Source organism: Neolamprologus multifasciatus, chromosome 13 (assembly GCF_963576455.1).
Source record: "Neolamprologus multifasciatus chromosome 13, fNeoMul1.2, whole genome shotgun sequence".
NCBI classification, from domain to species: Eukaryota; Metazoa; Chordata; class Actinopteri; order Cichliformes; family Cichlidae; genus Neolamprologus; species Neolamprologus multifasciatus.
This window is the reverse complement of record NC_140451.1, coordinates 31,507,242-31,526,861: the sequence shown is the minus strand read 5'-3', so window position 1 is coordinate 31,526,861 and position 19,620 is coordinate 31,507,242. Positions and strand designations below refer to the sequence as shown.

Genomic DNA, 19,620 nt, shown 5'->3' with positions numbered 1-19,620 from the left:
TGGATCTTGCAAAACAAACTCGGGATCTTGCAAAACAAACTCGGGATCTTGCAAAACAAACTCGGGATCTCGCAAAAGTTTTGCGAGATCTCGCAAAACAAACTCGGGAAAAGTTGAATTCCAACAATGGCGGCAGCTACTTAGTTGTAATATTCCTCTTTCTGGGTCACAAAATACACTTTTAAGATATTTTGAGGCGTGAATGTAGTTGTGTAAACGTCAGATACCTGCTCGGTTTACAAGACGTCACATTTGCAAAAGTGCTCCGACGTTTTCGGAGATCTGACACCCACTGGCTCGAAGCTAACGGGAGATCGAGACCTACTACAGCCGGGAGGAACACCGCTTTCTCGGCACACCTCCCGGTCGGCTTCGAGCTAGCGGCTTCCGAAGAATGCGGCTAAAACTTTTGCGAGATCCCGAGTTTGTTTTGCGAGATCTCGCAAAAACTTTTGCGAGATTTCGCAAAAACTTTTGCGAGATTTCGCAAAAGTCTGTCTTCATTTTTTTTTCTCCCATGTCCCCTGCGGGGCTCCGTAGCTTTGTTAGTTGATCCTAGCAACAATGATGTCGATGTGGCACAATGAAAGTTGTCATCCACTTACCATCAAAAATAAAAGAATTTCACAAGTACTGTTAACTTTCCCATCCTGCAAGTGACCGGTGGCAGTACTGGACAGGATCATTTTCATACTTTCACATTGTGAGTTTAAATGGTTGACGGTGTCACAGGTTCTTTTTAACTTGGTGGTTTGGTTTAGTCTCTATACATACTTGGCTGGACACTGAAAATAGACTTAGGCAAAGTTATTTGGGTTAAATTATGCTATCTACCATATTCACCCAGCATGTTAAAGAGCAACTCTAAGCTTTTATGCTACCTAATGCATTTAAATGTGACTCAGACCTGACAAGAGCTGAATGAGACCCATCTTACCGCTGCTATAATGTGTTGCAGAATTGCACCACTGACAAATAATACCTTCTGAGTATCTCTGAGTTGCCAGCAGTGTTGACAAAACATCAAATATTTGAAAGCCTAAAAATAAGAGTGGGCTAAAGAGTGTGAACCAAAATTGCTTTGAATGCAAATGCAGCAAAGGTTTCTTATGTCTGGTATTCGCTGGAATCACATCAGTCCTCCACTGGCATCTGGCACAGCACCGGAAGGCAGGGAAACTATACACTTTCATTAAACTGGATCCAACTAATCATGTATGAAGGTTATAGTATATTAAATGGCCATGAGTGGTAAACCCCCAAAGTAATTGGGCCACTTAACCTCTCCTTGGTGTTTTTTTTAAATTATTATTATTTAATGTATAATGCCATTTCACTTTAACAATTTCCACCATCAAGCATCGGGCCTTGAAATAAATGGCATCCTTTATAATTCTTTTTTTTCCTCCCACATCAGCCCTGTAGATTGGATTTATTTATCGCTGCCTTTGTCGCTGTCTGTCGTTTTGCTTTCTCAGTTTCTATGCGGCTGTTTGGAACCCAAGTCGAGAAACACAAGGTCTCGGGGGAACTGCATTTTTTTCCCTCCATACTCTTTCATATTTCTTCTTTCTCTGTCTCTGCCTGTCTCTACAGTGCTGTTAAACTCCCCAGCAACCTTCACATGGTTGCCATAGTAACCACACATCCACCCTCACTTTGTGCATGAATGTGTGTTTGTGTACGTAAATTCGGGATTCAGAATATGAGTATGTGAAAGTGTGTGTGTAAAAGACCTCAGCAAAAGTACTACTTTTCTAATATGTCACATCTCTCAACACACACACATATGCGCAGACGCACACACTCATAAAGAGGTCATTCCAGTATCCACTAAAGAAGAAAGTTTATACTTATCTGCATTCATATCTTCACCTGTTTTTATTCACTGTGCTACGCCCTCACTGCTTCCATAGAAGTTAAGAGGGTAAGTAGCACCCAGCTAATCAAATCCACGCTGGTCTCGACACAATGCAAAGGAGGAAACACGTCAGCAAGGATCTTAGAGAAGCAACTTTTGCTGCCCCGGGAAGGTTTAAAGACCATTTCAAAACAATTTCAAGTCTATGACTGCAGTGAGAAAGATCTGCATGTGGCGGTAAGACGGTCGCTAATGGTCCTAGGAGTGGATGTCGTAGCAAGTTAATTACACGATCAAACTGTGCAATGCTCATAATGCAAAACCTCTGATCTGACAGGCCTTAGTTAGCATGTTAACTGTTAAAATACATGAAAGAAAAGTAGGGAAAAGGTATGGCAGGAGAAATGCTCTTCTCTCTAAGAAGAACATGGCAGAATGGTTTTGGTTTGCAAAGCTGCACCTGAACATACCAGAACACTCCTAGAAAAATGTGTTTAGGATGGAAGAGTCCAAAGTGGAGAAGATGACCTCACACCAACTGTCAAGCACAGGTGTGGACAGGTAATGATTTGGGCTTCACACTCACAGCACCTGTGCAGCAAGCTGACCATGAACTCCTTTGTATAGCCCAGTATTCTAGAGTCAAATGTAATGGTTTGTATGTATGGAGGTATGTATTTGGAGAATGACCTCAAGCGCAGCAATAAATCTAAAACAGAATGGCTGAAAAAGAAAAGGATAAAGGTGTTGCCTTGGCCCAATCAAAGTCCAGACCACAACTTCAAAATGCTGTGGTGGTACCTTAAGAGAGCTGTGCATAAACTGATTCCTGCAAAACTCAATGAAATACAGCAGTGTTGTAAGAAGAGCATGTAAAGTCCTCCACAATGATGTGAGAGACTGAAAAGCCCTTTAACTGCTTATTTATTTTAAAGGTTGATTTACAAGGTTGACCTGCCCATCCATATTTTTCCCCAGCCACACTTTCCAGTTTCTCACAGGGAATGTCAAGACAGTCCCAAGCCATCTCTGGGGTCTCCTCACAGTTGGGCATTCCCTGTACACCCTCAAAGTGAGGCATCCTAACCACGTGCAACATCAACCAGCTCAACTGGCTCAGGAGTACAGCATTTTGGTTTAGTTTTTACTAAACACACATTGACACAATATAAAGTGTCAACCGTTGGTATTCATTTGAGGTTGTATTCATCATTTTTTTTCAGAACAGCTGATTTATTCTTATCATGTCTTTTACTAATTTGAATTACAAGAGTATATAAAAAAGATGGCAGCAAAATATTAAATTTAAGGCTCCAGAACAAGATTTTTTATTTGCAGTCAATAAATATATATTTATATTTTTCATCTACCCCAGAGTAAAAACTCCTAACTGCTGTCTGAAGTCATAATGCATTTCTGATACTAGAGCCAGAAATGCAGTAAATCAGAAGCCAGATGGTGTACAGTGATTTATGTGCTTAGTCTGCAGTATTATTTCAAATGTCACAAATATAATTCATCCACTGTGTGTCGCATACTTCACTTCCTGATGTCTTATAGTGGTATCAATAACATCACAGAACAATAAAGATATGATATACTAGAAATCTGCAATATTTGAATTGCGATGTATTGTAAAAATGGAATATGTTCAGGTGCAATAACAGCACAAAGACAGAGGGATTCATGAATTATTCAAACACATACACTGTTTACATTCAGAGGTTTTCACCTTGACACTATGACACCATCACACATCCTCTGATGTGTCTGTGTTTTGCATAAAAAACAAAGTGCTCTAAACACACTGACACTTAATTCCAAATTAGCCTGAATTAATCTGTCTTTGTCAGGTTTAAGTGTAATTAGAGAACCGTGTCTATAAACAAATCAAGAATCTAAACAAATCCATGACTTTGTGTAGAAAAACCGACCCAAAGCAAAGAGTTTGAGTAAGGTTTAAGCTCCAGAGCAAACTGGATAGATTTAGAAAATGCTCCGTTTCTGGATAAGCTAAGCAAAATCTAAATATCTAGGAAATAACAATAGAAGCTTCGGACTATTGGTGACTTTATTTTGGAAGAATTTTAGCTACTTGATTTTTTTCCCACGTAATTACAAGGTCAACAACAAACCTTTTATTTGGCAGACATTTTTACACCCCCTCCCATTTATCCATCAAAGGTCCAGCAGTTGAGGCATACCAGCTGATTTTCCTTATTTTTCTGTTTTCGTCATAAATAATGTGGGAAGTGGTTGTGCCCTCGATGTTGGGGCTAGATAGAAGAATGCTCTTAAATTTGTTTGACAGTGTTATTCAGAAACAGTGAGCATAAGATACATTATATTCACCAAGTAATAACCTCTGAGAGCTCCCTGCTTGTTTCGCCAAAAGCCCCATATTTCTTAAATCTCCACATCTGCATTGATGAACTGGGCTGATCCCTAAGCTAAATGCCGCTGGGTACCATAGCTCGGAAAGGAGACATACTGTATTATTTATATGGACAAATGTTCAGCGAGAGCCTCTCTGGGTATTATGTTGAGATTGTGCTCTCTAGCTATCAGGCGAAGGGCAATAAAATCAAAAGAAGGGTCACTATAACAAGTGAAATTAAAAAAATTTATAGTAACACAAACTAGTCGGGGTGTTCATCTCACTACTGCACTGAAATCCATTCGCAACATACAAACCGCCAGAAAATAAAATGTGTAGAGCAAGAAATTTTTACCAGAAGGTGCTTCAAAACTGATCGTGTTTAATGGCGCTTAATGCATAAGTTATGTTGTTATTTGGTATTGTTTTAATTATTTAAAGGCACATCTGATATTAATTTCATGGGCCTCATAGGCATCCCTGTTCGCATGTTATTGTGTCATCCGTGTTGTGGCTTCAGAGAGGAATGACGTTTCACCCAGCTCGCAGAAACAAACCACATCAAAAACAACATATATGTGTAATGCAAGCGCTGTATATCACAGGCCTTATCATATCACAGGCCTTATCATATCACGCAGTGATACCTGCACTACGTAAGCTGAATACGATTAGCTTATCCCATTATGATATACAGCATGCATTCATATCACAAGCGTATCACATCACTGGCTCAAACCCCTATCACCAACACAGAAGAGCGTGCTTGCCAGTGGCATCTTCTCTTATCCTGTCGCACAGATGCAGAACATTAAAGGAGTTCGCTGATCGCGCCCCAGGATGCAAAACATCCTCAGCCAATGGGATCATCAGGAGGCATCAAGTGATGGCGGCACACAGATCATGTTACAGAGATGCAAATCATGAAAATCCAAAGTGTGTTTCTATGTGTGTGTTCCTTGATGTGCACTTGATGTGTGTAGAAGGTTATTAAACGACACAACCGTGGGGCTTATGCACAAGTGTCAGATTATTATTTGCATGGAAATGGCAACAAGAAATGCCACAAACTTTTTCCTCTTTGCTTCACCCAGCGTTGTACCACACGATTCGATGATTTACATTTTGTGTGTGTCACTTTAGAGCCAGCCCACCAAACATGGTTGAGGTATGGATTAAGGTGTCATGTCTGGATACATGGATGTGTGTGTGTGTTTGTACCCTTTCAAATCTCCTACTACATAAATTTGTAAAATAGTAGCCCTTGTGGATTCAAAAATATTGATATGTACATTTTATATGTGCCACATTTACCGCGCTGCACATGAGCTGCTACTTTCCTTCCCCTCAGTTAGTGTGTCAATCCTGTATTGCATAACTATCTGGAATGTGCCAGCTCTAATTAACCAGGTCAAATTCCTGCATCTGCTGTATCCTACTCAGCAAATTAAAAGCCCTCTCTTCCTTCTACTCAGGGACGAAATCCAGTGCATCTCTCTTTGAGTGGTATGCCTGCTGAAGCTGCTGCTGCTGCTGTTTTCATCCTATATTTTTATGTTTTCAGATGTATTTCACAACTGTGACCTACAAAGCAGGTTTTAAAACTCTGTTGTCTTTGAAAAATAGGTTTTACGATTGGAAAAACCAGCACTGTGGCACGGTGGTTAGCACTGCTGCCTGACAGCAAGAAGATCCTTGGTTTAAATGCAGGCTGGGGCCTTCCTGTGTGGAGCATGCATATTCACTCAATGCTTGCATGAGTTTCCTTTGGGCAGTTTCTTCCCGCAGTCCAAAAAACAAACTTGGCTTAGCTTAACTGGTGATTCTAAATTTGTTGTAGGTGTGCCAGAGCACGGACAATAAAATGATGCAGACAATGGCTATTGCAAAGATGACTTAAACACACACACACAAAACATGCTTATACTTTAAATAATCCAGAGTTGGGTATTATTCTGTGTTACTTGCTTGCAAAACTACCAGAGAACAGCTGCTGAAGAAGCCAACTGTGTTTCCCTTAATTCAGCACCACGGACAGCTCCTCCATCAAGCAGTAGAAGTAATACAATGCCATCATAACTGCTCCATTGCTCTCCATTGTGGTGCTTTCTGATTCATTTAAGTCAGGATCACCAATGGCCCATGATAGACTAACATGACATGCAACAGTTGACTTTATGAAGTGACTCAGATGATCATAATGATAATAATAATGTAGCATTCCATGAATTCCCTAAGTGTGTGTGTATGTTTGAGCTCCTGAACTTATGCTTTTGATCTTTCTTTTTATCTATGATAAGTATCATATTTAGATATTGTACACACTTTAAACACCAGCGATCACTGTGTAATACACGATTATGTAATTGTTTGATTAAAAGTTGTTTCATGGTTCTTACTAACCTGATTTCCCAAATTTTACATGATGCGTGTGATAATCGGGTTAGTGTGCAGAAAGATGGGAAGTAGCCCGAAGGAGTCTGATTTAAATATGAAAATAAAGAAGTGAAATGAGGGGTTTTCATTGTGTTTTTCCCCGTTTATTTCATTGATAAATCTTCTTAAAAGAATCGACTCCAGGCTCTATGCTGCTATTAATATATGAAGCACTTCAAATCCATTTCACTCAAATATTGAGCCATTGTAAATTTAACACTGTAATTCATCACAGTGACAAGTGTTCCAGGTCGACTACTTGGGTCTTATTGCCTCTAATTTCCAGCTTCATGAAGGATAACTTGCTCAGTTCAGATCTGGTGCTAATCAAATTATTAGTCTTCCTGTAAGCATACTGAATGTTAAACCAATCAACATGCTGATTACAATCATTTGCATGGTTTCTGTTCAAAAGGTTGGCACCACAAATAGTAACCAAGCAACTGGAGAAACAGAAGTCAAAGCTACAATTAGCTACAATTATTGTCATTCTTCTGTGAAAATTAGTTAACAGTGAAGAAAAGAACTTACAGCAACATCAGGTCTTTGCTTTAATGTTATTATAAAGCAGTAACAAAGATGCTAGCATGGCTGCTATTGACCTTGACAGTATGTTAGTGTATCTTATTAAAAGTTCATGATATGTTAATTAACGTTGCCATGTCCTAATCTTTTATAGGCTAAATTTGTGGGTTTACTGCATATATATTTGTCTCTCAAGTGGTGGTTTTATTTTGGCCAGTGTTACAGTATAGTACTCAGTAATGGGCACTTATTTAGTTGGACAACCTGCTTTTGTGAGTACTGAGATATTCTCATCATCAAAGTACATCTATTAGCTTTTCTTGGGAACTTACTGAGGTTATGAATAGATCACAAGATTCCCATACACTCAAAAGGCCATCTGCTATTTTTTATCTTAAGTACAGCAGTGAATACACAAGTGACCCAATAAAATGCACAAAACAATGCTGGGACATGCACACATGACAAGCTGTATCACATCATAACATCATAACACAAGTATATACAGAAGAGCTTTTATACTGAAGGTACAAGGTGGTTGTAGCTCGTGATAAAACGCAGCACTTAAGAGCACATACATTGTCAATGTGTCAAGTGTGGCTGTAAGGATTTTCTGACACAAGAGTGAAGAATTTGCATATAGACTCCATGAATCATTAATAAGGAGATTAATTGATGCTGCTATTCATTAATGAGGCAGGGACGCCGAACAAGGTTTGACACGTCAGAGTGTCATGGCATGAAAGTGGATTAGTCTTGTCTAAGAAGCCAGGACACCGTTATTTTGTGTACTAAGTCCCATTTAATACTGGGGGAAACACACAGGCTTAACTGTGTGCAAATGCGCATTTGACTTTGTGGCATTGTATCACTTGGACGTGTGTGGCCGCGTGCGAGCAGCCAGGATTAGTGCTGACAAATGTGATTTCAGGTAAATATAAATGTGACAGCATTTTATAAAAATGACTTTCTGAGCAGCAAAGTTCTGCCATGCATGTTTGCCCAAGTAACTAATGACAGTAGATAAGGCAGCATTTCAATCAATCAATCGATCGATCGATCAAGGCTTTATTCGCCACGTGCAGGTTGCCCTGCAGTGAAATAGGACCCCCCTATTTCACTGCAGGGGCATTTTACTAGGGATGCACTCAACCTGTATGTTGGCCTGTATTTACTACTCCAGACGTCAGAGCTAGCATAGCATGCAGGGCCACTGCAAACATACAACTTTTTTTGCATGTTTGCAATTCACTTGACCACAACTGCGAGATGTGGTCATGTGACTTGACACATTTGAAGTACTCCCGAATGCTTCTTTTCCTCGCTTGCTCTTGGCCTCATTACGTTTGGCTCAAAAAATGATGTTTTGTCATCAGTTCGACTAATAGCATCATCTCTTCACGCGTGTCTTCACACCTGTTTGTGTTGTTATTGCGATGCTTTTTCTACAGTATTTATTCATGTTAATGACTCTTGTCTTCTGCACATTTACTGTATTTCTTTGCATTTCTGGGAATAGGGATGAGGTCAAGAGATTTCCCTGTATATCTAAAAAGCCCTTTCCATTTCAAAACTGGATACTTTTATCTGTGCCAGCACAATGACCCAAATTCCTTAATCCTGAAAACTTTTCATACTTGCAACTGAAGCTATTTTTGTCATGATGCTGAGTCCGTGACTCAGTGATTTTGTGTTTGGTGTATTTATTGTTATTATTTTCATTATTATGTGTGAGCTGTTTTGGGATGGTTTGTGTTTTGGGGATTTTAGATACTGGGTTTCTGGGTTGTGCTCCCTCTGTTGGTCCCTGGTGTTAGTATTCCTCCTGTCTCATCAGGTCCACCTGTGTCTCCCACCTGTGGGTGATTTCCCAGTGTCCCTCTGTGTATTTATAGTGTGTGTTTGCCTCTGTTCCTCGTCGGCTCGTCTGTGTTTCACGGTGTCCTGTTCCTCGTCTGCGTCTCTCTGCCTCCCACCCCGTTCATATGATCTCCGGTTTGTTATTTAGCTATCCCAGTTTAGGTTTGTTCTGTAAATTCTCTTCCCTTACTGCCTGTTTTTGCCACTCCACCACCTGTAAATAAACCCTCACTCATATCATCAGTCGGCTGTTTGCATTTTGGGTCCTCCTTTTCCTCCACACCACACGGCTCACCCCGCCAGCCGTGACAATTTTAGATTTTTCCCTTCTCTGCACGTGACTTTGTCTCAGTCATTTCTAAGTATTCTGCATCTGCTTCATGCTTCCCTTAGTGTAAGTCTGCATGCATCAGTATTTGTCATCTGAATTAGCAATTTAAACTGACTCACAATGGCAGGATAAGGTTAAAACAGTAAATTTTACATGTATATATATTTATATATTTAAATGTTATATGTAATCACACGTCATGAACCTTCTTCTGCAAGAAAAGCCAAAGCAGGCAACAGCAGCACAGATTCCAGTAAGGACAGTCATCATACACTGGCCTGTAGGCCCAAAGAAAGAGCACAGCTGCATCGTACAGTCGTGCATTCTTCCAATATTTCAAGAATGGACAGAGGAGGTAAACACTGACATCATCCTTGTCACGTCTCCCTGGATGTCTTCTGCTTCTAACCTCTATCTGCCTTAACTCTGCCCCTTAAGTTCACGTCCTTTTTTGCTCCCAATTCTTCTCGTCTTTTAGACTTTCTCAACTGAATAATTCAAGGCAAGGAGCAACCTCTGATCAGACAAAAGAAAAGAAGGTTTTTATTCCCAAGAGGTAATAAATAGTTAAGGAGAGTGTGTGTGTGTGTGTGGGGGGGGGGGATTTCTAGTGAGGGTTATTCTTGAGATGAGAGTATGAGTATTTTTAACTGCATTGTTAAGTGGGGATTTTTTTCTCTCTTGTCCTCACTTGCCGTAGCCGTTGTATCTAATCAGCAGAGATCCTCAGTATTGAGCTTAATCACCACTCAAAACACAAAGTTCAAACTTTAAAGACTAGAAAGTGCCAAATGCATCCTGTCCTGTATAACAATAAATCCACAAAAGCAAGGTCACAAGAAAATACTGAATAGAAAACTAATGTTAGGCTTAGACAATTTTCTTTTCATTGAAATGAATGCAATTACTTTAATGCCACAAATGAATGCTGTCCAGTGTCTGTAAAATTATCATCAAGCGCTGAATCATTTTCATAATCATGACATTTTTAGTGGCTGAAAGTAGAAAGTGTGTGTGTGTGTGTGTGTGTGTGCAGTCTCCAACCTCTTATGTACATAGACCTCTTTAATTTGAAACATCTATAAATGTAAATCATTTTTAATCAAGTTTTCAGGTTATACTTTGGTTCCACATAAAAGCATACGTTTAAGACATTTGAGGTACAAAATGTATTAACAAGAACATAAGGTTGAAATATTTTTCTCTTTCTTTTGCACCATGGAATATGTCTGAATCTCTATTCAGTGACAATCAGTCACCAAGGCTGAGACCTGCTCTTCTGTAACAGCTGAAAAATCATCAGAAAATAGTTGCTTTCCCAAAATGTATCCATTTGTACTGCTGACACTTTGGATTTCAGCCCTTTCATTGTGGCACATATTTGGAAGTTATGAATGTACAAATGAAATCTCTTATAAAACTATTAAGACTTCTTGCTGTCAGACTCCAAGTTGTGATCAAGCTGCATCTGGTTTGCTTCAGTGTCTCCAAGGTGAGTCTGGTACCATTTTGGGGAAATTAAACTGGGTTAACATAGTTTATAAACCCACACACATGTCTATATATGGTCTCAGTGCAGGACAAATACAAGACCATAACATTAAAGGAACTCTCATTATCATATGATGTCTGTGGTAAAATTGTAGTGAGGCACAGATCAATGAAACAGTTTAAGATAACTTTTCAAGATGTGTTTTCCAAGAGGCATGGAGGCTTCAGCAACTATGAGAAGGAAGACATCTGACACCATGATGAAAAGTCTAACTAGTCTGACTGAGCCTCTGAAGTCCTCCACAAAGATCAGAGAACCTGTTAGAAACCATCTGACCAGCACTCCATCAGTCAGGCCTTTATTGGGCTAGAGCAGGGGTGGACAACTCCAGGCCTCGAGGCAGGGGTCCCTGCAGCTTTTATATGTGTCCTTGAACCAACACAGCTGATTTAAATGGCTAAATTAGCTCCTCAACATGTCCTGAAGTTCTCCAGAGGCCTGGTAACGAACTAATCTTGTGATTCAGGTGTGTTGACCCAAGGTGAGATCTAAAACCTGCAGGACACCGGCCATCGAGGCCTGGAATTGCCCACCACTGGGGTAGAGAGAAGAAGACTCTTGAGTAAACAAGAAATGGCAGTAAGTATTTAAAGGACGCCACGAGTAAGGAGGCAGAGGTGGTTGTTGACTTACTATTAATCATGTGCATCATCACATGAGCCAAGATGTGAAACAAGGTGTGGGTCATTACTATGGTGAAGCAGTGTGGATGCATGATGAGTTTCTCTCTTGGTGGTGGAGATTTGCAGACTGGTCAGAAATGAAAGAAGAATGAGTTCAGCCCAAGTATACAGCCTAACTTTGGAGGGATGACTTCAGGATAAGCTTCTGACTGACACTGAGTGACACCGAGCCAAAGCTCAGGCATAACCCCCGTCAAAAACCCCTTCAGGACAACTGATGTTGGCAGGTCACTGATACCTCTCATCATTACTAGGGTACCATTATGAAGACTGGGATAAACGACCAGGTTTGCAAAGCTTAACTCTTTAAGACCTACCATAGAACCAAGGCCGCCAGAGCTTACTTTATAATTTTACATGCTGAAGAGCCATTTTAGGGATCATTTCAAGTTGCTATACACCAATACAACTGTTATAGCCCACATTTTAATAATATGTATGCATTAAGTCCATAGTAACGATATAAATTGCAAAAAAATGCAATAAACTACAAAAAAATTGAAAATCGTTTTTGTTTTTTTTTAAAAATATATTTCTACTTGGAGAAATTTAAGAGGTTTATTCCTCAAAACTTTAGATACAAAAAAGTTGCAAAACATAGTTTACAACAACAGGAAATTTATTTTGAGTGTCTTCATAGTTTTATTTTTGAGATACACCAATTTTTATACACTGCAGAAAAAACGAAAAACAATCTTATGATGCAAATTTGCAAAGAAAACAGCATGTGCATCAAAATAAACTATTTTAAGCAGTGCGATTTGAGTTCTAAGCATCCCAGCAACTATTCAGAAAAGCATAAAGTCAAATATGACTTATAAAAACAGCAGTACAGGCTTCTAAGGGCTACAAGTAAAAAAACGAAAATGACATCACTTCCTGTTTCGGGCAGGTAATGCCAGACATGCGATCGTTTGCGCTGACGTCTATTTCAATGTGGGAAGTGTTTCAAACAGCTGATCGGATCGTCAAAGCGTGTTTCTGGAATATTATGTTTTTGTTCCTCCAAGCGCTTTCTATGCAGTTTTTGCAAAGCTATATGTGGAAGGAAACTGTGACCGAGGACAAGCTGATGGCATAAGATGTAAGTACAACTCCTCCGGTTTCATATGCAAAAAAAATTATTGCACTAGCTTATGTGGTTCCGGTTCTACAGGGATTTAAAAATAGTTACGAAAAACGGAGTGTGCCCGGCTTTAAAGGGTTAAAGAGGCTTTACAACTGGCTGCTGTGTAACTGCTGCCAACAGGAATTTTATAAACCATTGAATTCAGGTTCTAAATCTAGTTTGTGAATAACCATTTTCAGATTTTGATTAATAACGCATTTTTTAAACAAGTCTAAGCATGAAGGTAAAAATGAAAACATTTAGAAACCACATATTTTATATATTTGCTCAGCCATGTCATCCACCATGAATTGCCTCAACACCTGACTAATTCTTGTCACATTCAATCAGATAATACCAGCAGAGATTTACAGTGTATTGCAATGAAAACCACAGATGCAGTTTGTTCTTTCAAGCTTCCTTTTCAGTTTTTATCATGATGAGCACCTACTTTTGTTAAACCTGTTTAAGTCAGGACGTCACATTTTTTTTCCACATGCCTTTAAATTCCCAGTTATGCCCCATAATCTTCTGTGCCAGCAGACATAAATGGAAGGCGAGCTGTCAGCGCCGACATGGTCACAGCTCAAACATTTCTGAGACGCTATTTTGCAAACATCAGCTGCAGTCAGAATCTTCATCAATTAACTCATATGAATGAATATTCAGAGGTACTTTGCATATCTTTACATAAATCCATAACAACTGCTCTCCTCCCAGAGCATCTTTACGACCGTCTCTCAACTTTGTAACCAATTACAAAGCATTTCCACACTGAACATTTCCACAGCAGACATCGAGCTCGCTGACAGCATCAAACTGTTCTGCTCCTCAGCACAGAGACAGTATCAGCAATCCTCATCCGTGACGTGATGTCAATCTGAATAAAACTGATTTGTGATTGTTGCATTCATTATCTTTGAAAAGGGAGGGAGTGAGAGCGACACGACACGTCAGGGGGCGTAGTGTTTTCAAGCTGGTGAAGAATCCTTTGGGATGTTTGGACGAGCAGAGTAGGTGAGCTAGACCAATCTCCTTCGCAGCAGGAGTCCTATTACATGGCATTTTGCGTCTTTCTCTTTATATGTGTGCGAGTACGAGTACAACAGTTATAACAGCTTTTACATATGTGTATAAAAGCTCACACACAACCAATTCCCTATTCCTTTTTGCATAAATTGAGCTGAGCTCACTACACACAGAATTGTAGATTATTGCACGACTTGCAGTGAGAAGCTGGAGTCGGGAAAAGAAAGAGTAAATGTCATCATATAAATGGTATTATTATTAGTTTTGGATTTTCAAGTCTGTTTTAGACACAGAAATATTAAACCACATGACTCTAGCAATCCCACTAATATCTCAAACAGCATGTTAGTTGTTCGAACTTCCTGTTAAGGAAAGATGGTGGTTTTGACATCATTACTTCTCAATGTTTGGCTACGTAGCCGAGCATTCTCCAGGTTGTTAGACACTCCCGTTGCTTCTGATATACAGTGCCTTTACACGCTGGCTAATATTATCTGGCGATAGACAATGGTGGTATGTGGATGTGTTACAGTGCCAGTCAGGTTCATTAGATAACTACTTTTTTAGCAGTTTTACTACATGTTTTTATAGTGAAGTGACAGGAAGGACAACCACTGCTGAATGGCTCTGATTGGACTACTTCCTAAAACACATCGTTAGCAAACACAGTTTATTGTTACAAAGCTGAAAATCTACCCCCTATAATCAGGACCCAGAAACATCACATTTTTGGACATTTTAAAACTGGGCTTAGGACAAGTAGAAAAGATCTCAATATTTTGATCCCAAAATCCTTTTTGGAAATCGTGGAATCCTGCAGGGTCTGAGAAGGGAACGTCATTTTTATTATTTACTGCAAAATTCAATCATCAAATTCACTGTAGAAAGTATCTTTGTTTAAAACATGTTGGGTGTGATGTGCAATGTGCTAACAGATTTTCACACTAATTAATCCCATTAACTGGCACTGCTGGCATGACGTACAGTCTCACAACCCCCACTAAACCTTTTCCTCATGCCTTCGATGCTTTTGCATGACGTCTGTGTAGCTCAGGCATGTCCATGAACCAGGGATGCACCGATACCGATACTGGTATTGGGTATCCGATACTGTAAAATGTGTGTGTACTCATACTCGTAAAAGTTAACCGATACCATGAACCGATACCAACTTATTTCATTAATCAGAGGGTGGCTTGTCATTTCTGTTGTAGTTTTTTAGATTGGCCACTAGGGGGACATCCCGCGCTAAACAGGCACAGGGTTAGGCGAGTCAGACTGGCGGCTCCAGATAAAAAAAGAGAAACTGGAGGCTGCTGTAGCTAGGCTAAACAAAATGTCAGCAGTGTGGACCGGAACAGCCAACTTTAACTCAGGTTTTGGAAAAGCGAAGAAAAATGTCAAGAGAAAATCCACGGGCAGTTAAAATAACAGAGGCTCTGACTCATTTTATCGCTGTGGATGACCAGCCAATGCCGGTCGTGGAAAACATAGGATTGCACCGTCTTCTCAGCATACTCGAGCCGCGATATGAAATATAATAAATAAACAGAAGTGTTTATTTATTATTCTGAAAGCTCGAGACAGTGCCAATAGTTCAGTGATATTTTGTTAAATTACAATGTGGAGACTCTGCAATAATTTAACAGAAGTGCTTATTTTTCACTTGAAATTTTTTTGTGGTCATTTTTATTAAGATTTTATTTTTTATCGGCAGAGAATAAAATAAAACCTGTCTTCCAATTCATTGCATTTGTGTGTGTGTGTGTGGTAGAAGTATCGATTTTTGTACTCTGTATCGGCAAGTACTCAGATCCAAGTATCGGTATCGTATCGGTTTGAAAAAATTGGTATCGTTGCAGCCCTACCATGAACCATTCCCATCCCCTGAAGGGTCTCATTAGGTCACTCAGCCGACATTTGATTTATTGACCTCTTGTAAGGTATCAAATGTTTCCTGTATGTGCCTCAAAGCTGGGGGTCAACTTAATCAGCTGGCTGGAGGGATTGGGTTTATCAGCGAGGCACAACGGGGTTATGATGAATCTAACAAAACCTTTCCCTATCTTCTATAAAGTGCTACGGGACAAACAGCTTCTAAAAAATTGTTACAGGGAATCATAATAATCTTCCTAACAACACCCAAACAAATGACGGTCTAATAAAATGCGACAGTGACAGCCAGATGTGGGTCAGATTAGTAGTTTTCACAAGAGCTTGGATTTATATTCCAGGAATTTATTGGGGCATTATTTTGAAAATCACCCTGGGTGCTCTAAATGAAATTGTAAATCCATGGTAATCTGCAGGTCATGCACAGCAGTTGACATTTCAGGGCTATGTACCTTGAAATGGCTGGATTCTTATAACTGGGATGTAAGCCTGTGATTTCATTGAAGCTGTTCTGCCCACCAGCCTTCAGTCATAAAAAATGGTGAAAACCAAGCTCCATTTCTGCTTGACTGTAGTCATCTGGATTTGATTTTATTTATTTAAATAAATAAATGAATACATAAACATATGTAATACTCCATTCATTTATTCACTTAAAAGTACTGTAGGCAAATAAAAAGGAGAAACCAACATTGAGGGGATCTGTTGGCTCTTTGACACTGGAGGGAACATTATCCCTCCATGATTTAGAGCCACTTGCATCTTTAGAGGTAAAGGTCACTGCAGACTGATATAAAATTGCTCCGAGTCATCAACTTCATGTTATGATGAAACATTCAAAAAGAAGGGCCCTCTTCCAACATGACAAAGCCCATATCAATGAAGCATGAGACAGCACTGAATGCTTTGATGCGTGTTAAAATGATGTGAATCATATGCTATGGCTTTAACACTCTTAAACTAGTTGTGCTACACATATTGGATGAACTTGTTAGGCTCTGCTCCCACCATCATCATCTAAGCAGTAAATGAGGGTGTTATGCCTTTTGGTCAGAAGTCAGTAGTTAGAGCATAGTCTGATTAAGTTACATAAGCAAGGTGATAAATAAGTTCAAAGTTAAGAAATATTATAAGTAATTCATGCTAAAAACAGTTAAAATGTCTGGGTTCGAAATTTGCTCAGAGTGAGTCATCGTTATCACAAGCGATCTTTGTATTGTATGTGCGGAAATGGGAGCGAGGGAGCGCTCTGATCATTTGCCTATCTTTGACGTATTTTCTCCGCTAATGCTGTGAAAAGTGCTTCGGCAGTATTAAAAGAGTGAACGAGTTCATGTACACGCTAAGAGTGCCCTACACGCTTGTACCTTGGGAAACGTTCGTCTTTGTGATTATTAATGTGTTCAGAAACAACTTTTATATGTGTTTACCTGGAGTGAACTGCGATGCTAATGTAACGTGTTAAGCTAGGCTAATCAGTAAGTTTGTCATTAAGATGTGTATTAGCTAGCAATTTCTTTTCACTTTCTGTATATTTCAGTTACAAATAAGAAATTACGGAGCCCCGCAGGGGACATGGGAGAAAAAAAAATTAAGACGGACTTTTGCGAGATCTCGCAAAACTAACTCGGGATCTCGCAAAACAAACTCGGGATCTCGCAAAAGTTTTAGCCGCCTTCTTCCCATCAGCTCGAAGCTAAGGGGAGGTCTCGACCTCCTGTTAGCTTCGAGCTAACGGGAGGTCGAGACCTACCACAGCCGGGAGGAACACCGCTTTCCCGGCACATCGTGCCTCGACCGCCCAGTTGGCTTCGAGCCAGCGTCCGAAGAATGCGGCTAAAACGTTTGCGAGATCTCGCAAAAGTTTTGCGAGATCCCGAGTTTGTTTTGCGAGATCCTGAGTTTGTTTTGCGAGATCTTGCAAAAGTTTTGCGAGATCCCGAGTTAGTTTTGCGAGATCTCGCATCTCGCAAAAGTCCGTCTTAATTTTTTTTTCTCCCATGTCCCCTGCGGGGCTCCGTAAGAAATAGCAAGGAGAAGCCTTGAGAGAGGATAAGGCTTTACATGATCTTCATTAAAAGCAAGAAAAGCAAACCTTGTGTGGAAGATCTCGGCTATTTTGTTCGCTAGCTGTCTAGCTTCACATGGTCACGTGTCGTGAGGGCAGCATAGAGGGAATATCTTTTTTCAGAATAATAGCATTTATCCTCTCACTGGTGACTCTGAGAATCAGTGCCAAGGTGGACTAAAGCTGTTTTGGCAGCATGTGCTGCTTAACTCCATGCTAAGAAGCTCAAACTATAAATACAAACAGAAGGAACAATGGCTACAAAATACAGCTAACAAAGATGTACGACCTCCATGTACATCACCTGTACATCATGCCTCTTTGATAAGTGATGGGTAATACATGTCTTCATCAAGCATAGCCCTCTTAGCTCCTCTGAAAAGGGCCTTTTCTCTGTCTGTCAGTTGCACTGTAGGAATTAAAACATCCCTACAGATGGCAAAGAAAGATTGATTTTCATGTCACAGGCAGGAGGGTGGAGGACGTGCAAAAGAGTGAAATGAGAAAAGCCCATGAGCCCAAAGAGAAGCAAGTGAGTGACATAAGGAAAAGATGAACACTAACAAGCAAAATAATTAAAATAACCCACAACAATCATATTTATAGGTCACTTTGTGTTTTCCTTTTATTTGTCATAGAGTAAGTTTTCTTAATAATCAGCTCATCAGAAACCAAACATCTCATCCCAAGACTCCAACATTAAAAAATGCTTTCCCTTTTATTGGACACTATGCTGATGTTCAATAAAACAGGCGGAATAATAAGAAACGAAATGGCACAAATAAAAAAACAAAGAGCTGCAATTAAAAACTGCAATATTCCTCAGATTTGGTTTCAGTGTGGATCTTAAACTAATACAGTGACTTTGTAGTTGTTTGAGTGAAAAACATGGAGAATACATTGAGTGCAAGAGAGATGAAATACTGCACTGATAAGATGCAGTAACTGTCGTGTTCCCACTGTGCCAATATAGAATATTTGAATTTAAAAGCAGGACAGAAAGGCGCTGGGGGAAGAGAGTGGTATTGCTTTATACCATTTACTATTTTTCTATCCCTGCAAGCTATGTAGACATAAATAACACAAGGGAGAGAAAAAAAAAACATAGACATAAAGCTATAGGCACAATTGCAAAGACACCCATGGAAAGATCGGCACTTGGGGCTCAGTTTATATGACTAAACAAGAAGAGAGCGACAGTGAGGGAGACCGTATAATCGTGGACGAAGATAAAGTGTTTCATGAGCAGGGTGATAAAGTGCATATTAAATTAGCCTTAGCTCTATCGATCGCTGCACTGCACCAGAAATGGATGCCTTGCATATCAGAGAGATTCAATTATACTCATATAATCAGCTTCAATTCCTAACGGAGCGCGAGTCGGACGGGAGCGACGGGTGAAAGGAGGGGAGGAAACGAAGGACATATATGGAATATTTCACAGTGACAAAATAAATCTCGAGCAGGGAAAATCTGCTGGTTTCAAAGTGAATTACCAAACGACAGAAAAACACTCTGCTTCCATTTGTGCCCTTTCTTACTATACTTCCTATTTTTGCAAACTTGCTCTTTTAACTTCCCCTCCCTTTATTCTCTCTTCCAAAGCTTATTTCCTCTCATTACTAATTCATTAGTCATATTTATTGAAGGGGTTCACTCTGAGGGGGGATCAATGTCTTATTTACACATTTAGACAATCTATGGACTGAGCTGCGATTAACTGGCCTATAAAACCTTTACCAATAACGCCATAAATCTGCCATCAGGGACATTTGCCTCCTGATAATGTGCATCTCAAAGAAAACCAAGAAATAAAATGTCTTATTGGTACAAGAAAAATTGAGTCTTTGCAAGCCATATATATGCAACAGGGGTACACTATAGGAGGCAATTACCA

The 19,620-nt window shown here is 39.8% G+C and overlaps 1 protein-coding gene and 2 long non-coding RNA genes across 3 annotated transcripts in view; 1 reads left to right on the top strand and 2 right to left on the bottom strand.

Moving 5' to 3' along the window:
* Positions 1-19,620, bottom strand: part of nrg3a (neuregulin 3a) — a 430,968-nt gene that overhangs the window by 132,616 nt on the left and 278,732 nt on the right. The window lies entirely within an intron of this gene.
* The window catches only part of LOC146505802 (uncharacterized), a 282,570-nt gene that overhangs the window by 75,325 nt on the left and 187,625 nt on the right, over positions 1-19,620 (top strand). The gene's annotated exons all lie outside the window — the stretch shown is intronic.
* Positions 252-19,620, bottom strand: part of LOC146505805 (uncharacterized) — a 47,874-nt gene continuing 28,505 nt past the window's right edge. The window contains exon 2 of the long non-coding RNA XR_014877683.1: positions 252-19,620. This exon is cut by the window's right edge and continues 22,339 nt beyond it. This is a non-coding gene — a long non-coding RNA (uncharacterized LOC146505805).